Genomic DNA, 8,338 nt, shown 5'->3' on the forward strand with positions numbered 1-8,338 from the left:
TGGGCCTTAGTGGAAAAGAGGAGAGGAAGGGAAAGGTGGATGGTGCGCCCCCTAGCCCAATCCAAATTGGGTGGGGGGCCGGCCCCCCTTCCTTCCCTCTCTCTCCCCCTTCCTTCTCTCCTACTCCAACTAGGGAAAGGGGGGAATCCTACTCCCGGTGGGAGTAGGACTCCCCCTAGGGCGCGCCATAGAGAGGGCCGGCCCTCCCCTCCTCCACTCCTTTATATACTGGAGAGGGGGCACCCCATAGACACAAGTTGATCTCTTAGCCGTGTGCAGTGCCCACATCCATAGATTTCCACCTCGGTCATATCGTTGTAGTGCTTAGGTGAAGCCCTGCATTGGTAACTTCATCATCACCGTCATCACGCCATCGTGCTGACGAAGCTCTTCCCTGACACTCAGCTGGATCTAGAGTTCGTGGGACGTCACCGAGCTGAACGTGTGCAGATCGCGCAGGTGTCGTACCTTTGGTGCTAGGATCAGTTGGATCGTGAAGACGTACGACTACATCAACCACGTTGTCATAACGCTCCTGCTTACGGTCTACGAGGGTACGTAGACAACACTCTCCCCTCTCATTGCTACGCATCTCCTAGATGGATCTTGCGTGTGCCTAGGATTTTTTTTCAAATTACTGCGTTCCCCAACACTATGTACCCTCGTAGACCGAAAGCAGAAGTGTTAAGTAACACGGTTGATGTGGTCGAACGTCTTCCCGATCCAACCGATCAAGTACCAAACGCACGGCACCTCCGCGATCTGCACACGTTCAGCTCGGTGACGTCCGTCATACTCTTGATCCAGCTGAGGCCAAGGTGATTTGCGTCAACACGACGGCGTTTTGACGGTGATGATGAAGTTACCGACGCAGGGCTTCACCTAAGCAGTACGACAATATGACCGAGGTGGAAAATTGAGGGGGGGGTACCACACACGGCTAAAGATCAAGTTGTGTATCTATGGGGTGCCCCCTTCCCCGTATATAAAGGAGGGGTGGAGGAGGAGGGCCGACCTCAAAGGGCGCACCCAAGGGGGGGATTCCTACTCCTAGTAGGAGTAGGTTTCCTCCTTTCCTAGTCCAACTAGGAGAAGAAGGAAGGAGAGGAAGAAGAGAAGGAAAGGGGGGCCGCCCCCCTTAACCCTAGTCCAATTCGGTTTGGTCTAGGGGGGCGCCACCTCTTAGCATGCCTCCTCTCTTCCACCACTAGGCCGATAAGGCCCAATAACTTCCCGGAGGGGTTCCGGTAACCCCTGGTACTCCAAAACTTATCTGAATGTAACCTTCCAATATATGAATCTTTATGTCTCGACCATTTTGAGACTCCTCGTCATGTCCGTGATCTCATCCAGGACTCCTAACAACCTTCGGTACATCAAATCACATAACTCATAATACATCTCATCATTGACGTTAAGCGTGCAGACCCTACGGGTTTGAGAACTATGTAGACATGACCGAGACACATCTCCGGTCACCAATAGCGGAACCTGGATGCACATATTGGTTCCTACATATTCTATGAAGATCTTTATCGGTCAAACTGCATAACAACATACGTTGTTCCCTTTGTCATCGGTATGTTACTTGCCCGAGATTCGATTGTTGGTATCATCATACCTAGTTTAATCTCGTCACCGGCAAGTCTCTTTACTCGTTATGTAATGCATCATCCCGTGGCTAACTCATTAGTCACATTGCTTGCAAGGCTCATAGTGATGTGCATTACTGAGAGGGCCCAAAGATACCTCTCTGATACACGGAGTGACAAATCCTAATCTCGATCTATGCCAACTCAACAAACACCATCGGATACACCTGTAGAGCATCTTTATAATCACCCAGTTACGTTGTGACGTTTGATAGCACACAAGGTGTTCCTCCGGTATTCGGGAGTTGCATAATCTCATAGTCTGAGGAACATGTATAAGTCATGAAGAAAGCAATAGCAATAAACTAAACGATCATAGTGCTAAGCTAACGGGTGGGTCTTGTCCATCACATCATTCTCTAATGATGTGATCCCGTTCATCAAATAACAACACATGTCTATGGCAAGGAAACTTAACCATCTTTGATTAACGAGCTAGTGAAGTAGAGGCATACTAGGGACACTTTGTTTGTCTATGTATTCACACATGTACTAAGTTTCCGGTTAATACAATTCTAGCATGAATAATAAACATTTATCATGATATAAGGAAATATAAATAACAACTTTATTATTGCCTCTAGGGCATATTTCCTTCAGTCTCCCACTTGCACTGGAGTCAATAATCTAGTTCACATCGTCATGTGATTTCACACCAATAGTTCACATCCTTATGTGATTAGTTCACATCTTCCTGTGACTAACACCCAAAGGGTTCACTAGAGTCAATAATCTAGTTCACATCGCTATGTGATTAACACCCAAAGAGTGATCATGTTTTTCTTGTGAGAGAATGTTAGTCTACGGGTCTGCAACATTCAGATCCGTATGTATTTTGCAAATTTCTATGTCTGCAATACTCTGCACAGAGCTACTCTAGTTAATTGCTCCCACTTTCAATATGTATCTAGATCGAGACTTAGAGTCATCTAGATCGGTGTGAAAAGCTTGCATCAACGTAACTCTTTATGACGAACTCTTTTAGCACCTCCATAACTGACAAATAATTCCTTAGTCTTCTAAGGATAATTTTGACAACTGTCCAGTGATCTACTCCTAGATCATCGATATGTCTCCAACGTATCCATAATTTTTGATTGCTCCATGCTATATTATCTACTGTTTTGGGCAATATTGGGCTTTATTTTCCAGTTTTATATTATTTTTGGGTCTAACCTATTAACCGGAGGCCCAACCCAGATTTGCTGTTTTATGCCTATTTCAGTGTTTTGAAGAAAAAGAATATCAGACGGAGTCAAAACGGAATGAAATCAACTGGAGAAGTTATTTTTGGATGGAAACACACCTGATGGACTTGGACCCCACGTCAGAAGATACGGGAGCTGCCCACGAGGGTGGGGGGCGCGCCCCTGCCTCGTGGGGCCCCCGTGGCTCCCCTAACGTACCTCCTGCACCCATATATACCCACGTGACCTAAAACTTCCAGAATGCAACATAGATCGGGAGTTCTGCCGCCAGAAGCCTCCGTAGCCACCAAAAGTCAATCGGGACCCTGTTTCGGCACCCTGCCGGAGGGGGGAACCCTCACCGACGGCCATCTTCATCATCCCGGTGCTCTCCATGACGAGGAGGGAGTAGTTCTCTCTCAGGGCTGAGGGTATGTACCAGTAGCTATGTGTTTGATCTCTCTCTCTCTCGTGTTCTTGAGATGATACGATCTTGATGTATCGCAAACTTTGCTATTATAGTTGGATCTTATGTTTCTCCTCCCCCTCTTCTCTCTTGTAATGAATTGAGTTTCCCCTTTGGAGTAATCTTATCGGATTGAGTCTTTAAAGACTTGAGAACACTTGATGTATGTCTTGCCGTGGATATCTGTGGTGACAATGGGATACCACGTGCCACTTGATGTATGTTAAGGTGATCAACTAGCGGGTTTCGTGACATTGGGAACCTATGCATAGGGGTTGGCACACGTTTTCGTCGTGATTCTCCGGTAGAAACTTTGGGGCACTCTTTGAGGTTCTATGTGTTGGTTGAATAGATGAATCTGAGATTGTGTGACGCATATCATATAATCATACCCACGGATACTTGAGGTGACATTGGAGTATCTAGGTGACATTAGGGTTTTGGTTGATTTGTGTCTTAAGGTGTTATTCTAGTACGAACTCTAGGGCTGTTTGTGACACTTATAGGAATAGCCCAACGGATTGGTTGGGAAGAATAACTTTGAGGTGGTTTCGTACCCTACCATAATCTCTTCGTTCGTTCTCCGCTATTAGTGACTTTGGAGTGACTCTTTGTTGCATGTTGAGGGATAGTTATGTGATCCAATTATGTTAGTATTGTTGAGGGAACTTACACTAGCAAAAGTATGAACCCTAGGCCTTATTTCTACACATTGCAATACCGTTTACGCTCACTTTTATCACTTGTTACCTTGCTGTTTTTATATTTTCAGATTACAAAAACTATCATCTACTATCCATATACCACTTGTATCACCATCTCTTCGCCGAACTAGTGCACCTATACAATTTACCATTATATTGGGTGTGTTGGGGACACAAGAGACTCTTTGTTATCTAGTTGCAGGGTTGCTTGAGAGAGACCATCTTCATCCTACGGCTCCTACGGATTGATAAACCTTAGGTCACCCACTTGAGGGAAATTTGCTACTGTCCTACAAACCTCTGCACTTGGAGGCCCAACAACGTCTACAAGAAGAAGGTTGTGTAGTAGACATCAACCTCTTTTCTGGCGCCGTTGTCGGGGAGGTGAGTGCTTGAAGGTATATCTTTAGATCTTGCAATCGAGTCTTTTAGTTTATTGTTTTATCACTAGTCTAGTTTATAAAAGAAAACTATAAAAAATGGAATTGAGTTTGTCTCATACGCTTCACCTTTTTTATATCTTTCGTGAGTATGATGGAAAGGATAATTGTGCTCAAGTGCTAGAAGAAGAAATCTATAAAATGTTTGGCACTAAATCTATGAATGATGAGCATGATTGCAATGTTGTTAGTATGAATTCTTTGAATACCCATGATGCTAATGATGATTGCACTAGTTATGATGAAAATGCCTCCTATAAACATGTCAATTTTTGTGGAGTGCATGTTTGCAAGTACACACCAAATGGGGAAGATAGATATTGCAAGAAGCATAAGTACTTAGAAACCAAATTGTTGCAAGAAGATCTAGATGAATGTGCTGAAAGATTCAATATTTTTCGTGCCCCTTGCGAACTTTGCAATGAACATGGTCATTTAAAGCTCCAATGCTATTTGTTTCATGATCAAGTCATGTCCAAACATTGTGATAATTTGATTACCCTTGAGCATCGTAAAGAGCTTAGCCTTCTTTTGGGTTATGAAGAAATGAAACGTATAACTGAGGGTATTCCGAAGTTTAATCTTGATAGAGTTCTTGATTTTGATCTAGAGAATATTTATATGTATTGTGCGGTGAATTGCATTGAAAATCCTTATATTGCCAATTACATAAAGAAAAGAAAACAAATAGAAGATGAAGAGAATACTAATGGAAGGGAAGAGACTTCCCAATATCCTCCTATTATTTCTTATGATGAATCAGGTAACGAGGAGGAGCCTCCTATTCAACCAATCTCATTAATAAGGAGCTCCAAAAAGAGGATTGAACCCACACATGATGTGGTGAAGAAGAAGAAAAGAAAAAGGAAGAGAGGTAAAAACATATCTCTCCCAAATAATGCTGCCCTTATTACTATTGTGCCTCATGAAAATATAATTGTGGAAGATAATGATACTTCTTATGATCTTGAAAATCTTTTTGGCACTTTCTTGGAAGAATATGATAATTGCTATACTATTGGTGCTATCTACACTATTAATGATGAGAGTGATTATGCTTATGATATGAAAAGGCCCAAGCTTGGGGAAGCTATGTTTGATGAAGATGATGTTTTTGAGAATATATTTGCTGCAATTAATGTTTGTCCCAAGCTTGGGGATGCTATGTTTAATGAAGATGATATTTTTAGTCTCCCAAGTTTTGATATGCAAGTTTATAATGATGATAGCATGCCTCCTACTTATGATGATTATTGTGATGATACTTATGCTATAAAAGGTAGTGATTATATTTATAAACCTTGTCATGATTATGATTACCACTTCTCTGAACATTACTCTTTTAATGTTGAAACAATTTATAGTATCCAAGTCTCTTATGATACTCCCACCATCCCGAATGAGAAGAATTTTGCTTATGTGGAGAGTAGTAAATTTTCTATGCTTGTAGATCATGAAAAGAATGATTTATTTGATAGTTATATTGTTGAATTCATTCATGATGCTACTGAAAATTATTATGAGGGAGGAACATATGCTTGTAGGAATTGCAATAATATCAAGTTTCCTCTCTATGTGCTTAAAATTTTGAAGTTATGCTTGTTTTACCTTCCTATGCAAGTTGATTATTGTTCCCATAAGTTGTTTGCTCACAAAATCCCTATGCATAGGAAGTATGTTAGACTTAAATGTGCTAGTCATATTCTTCATGATGCTCTCTTTATATTTCAATTCTTATCATTTATGTGAGCATCATTGAAATCATCATGCCTAGCTAGGGGCGGCAAAGATAGCGCTTGTTGGGAGGCAACCCAACTTTATTTTTATTCCTTGATTTTTGTTCCTGTTTAGTAATAAATAATTCATCTAGCCTCTGCTTATATATGGTTTTATACTTTTAATTAGTGTTTGTGCCAAGTAGAACCTTTGGGAAGACTTTGGGAAAGTCTTGTTGATCATGCTGTAAAAACAGAAACTTTAGCACTCACGAGAATTTCTGCCATTTTTATTTGGAGAGTGATATTTAGTTAATTATTTTTGAAGATGATTAATAGATAAATTCCTCAGGTCCATAAATTTATTTGAGAATTTTATGAGTTCCATAAGTATACGTTTGATCCAGATTACTACAGACTGTTCTGTTTTTGACAGATTCTGTTTTTCATGTGTTGTTTACTTATTTTGATGAATCTATGGCTAGTAAAATAGTTTATAAACCATAGAGAAGTTGGAATACATTAGGTTTAACACCAATATGAATTAATAATGAGTTCATTACAGTACCTTGAAGTGGTGATTTATTTTCTTATACTAACGGAGCTTACGAGTTTTCTGTTAAGTTTTGTGTTGTGAAGTTTTCAAGTTTTGGGTAAGGATTCGATGGACTATGGAATAAGTAGTGGCAAGAGCCTAAGCTTGGGGATGCCCAAGGCACCCCAAGGTAATATTCAAGGATAGCCAAGAGCCTAAGCTTGGGGATGCCCCGGAAGGCATCCCCTCTTTCGTCTTCGTTCATCGGTAACTTTACTTGGAGCTATATTGTTATTTACCACATGATATGTGTTTTGCTTGGAGCGTCAATTTATTTTGTTATAATTTTCTTGATGTTATTTATAACAATGTTTTTCATCTTTTATTTCAATAAAAATGGCATTGATAGCCTTTACTATGCCTATGTTACAAGTATACATGTTGCTGTTTGAAAACAGAAAGTTTACCGCTGTTGCAATAATTCCCTAGAAAAGTCAGAATGTGATAAAATTTTGAAACCTTTTTCATATTAATCTATGATAAATTTACTACAGTGGTAATTTTATTTCATAATTTTTGGAGCTAGGGAAGTATGGATGTTGCAGCATTCTTTACAGACTATCCTGTTTAGGCAGATTGCTGTTATGTTTGCATTGTTTGCATATGTTTGCTTCTTTAATGATTCTATTTGAGGATAGGACTATTAAATATGCAGAGGAATTTAGTATGAAATGTTGAATAATAACTTTAGTTATTTGCTACAGTAGAGTATGATAAGGTTTTTGCAATGGTTTATACTAACTTATCTCACGAGTCCTTGTTGAGTTTTGTGTGGATGAAGCTTTTGAGATTTAGGGAGACCGTGATATGAGAGGAATTAAGTAGACACAAAAGCTCAAGCTTGGGGATACCCAAGGCACCCCAAGATAATATTTCAAGAAGTCTCAAGCATATAAGCTTGGGTATTCCCCGGTTGGCATCCCACCTTTCTTCTTCAACAACTATCGGTTAGTTTCGCTTGATCCTAAGTTTTTGCTTCTTCACATGATGTTTGCTATTCTTAGAATGTCATTTTATTTTGCTTTGCTTGCTGTTTGAATAGAATACCAAGATCTGAAATTACTAAATGTTAGAGAGTCTTCACATATTTGCATAATTACTAGACTACTCATTGATCTTCACTTATATCTTCCGGAGTAGTTTGTCATTTGCTCTAGTGCTTCACTTATATCTTTTAGAGCATGGTGGTAGTTTTATTTTGAAGAAATAGATGAACTCTCATGCTTCACTTATATTATTCTGAGAGTCTTAAATAGCATAGTAATTTTCTTAAAATCCTAATATGCTAGGTATACAAGATTAATAATAAAATTCTCTTATGAGTGTGTTGAATACTATGAGAAGTTTGATGCTTGATGATTGTTTTGAGATATGGAGATGGTGATATTAGAGTCATGCTAGTTGAGTAGTTGTGAATTTGAGAAATACTTGTGTTGAAGTTTGTGATTCCCGTAGCATGCACGTATGGTGAACCGTTATGTGATGAAGTCGGAGCATGATTTATTTATTGACTGTCTTCCTTATGAGTGGCGGTCGGGGACGAGTGATGGTCTTTTCCTACCAATCTATCCCCCTAGGA

Source organism: Triticum aestivum, chromosome 6A (assembly GCF_018294505.1).
Source record: "Triticum aestivum cultivar Chinese Spring chromosome 6A, IWGSC CS RefSeq v2.1, whole genome shotgun sequence".
Lineage (NCBI taxonomy): Eukaryota > Viridiplantae > Streptophyta > Magnoliopsida > Poales > Poaceae > Triticum > Triticum aestivum.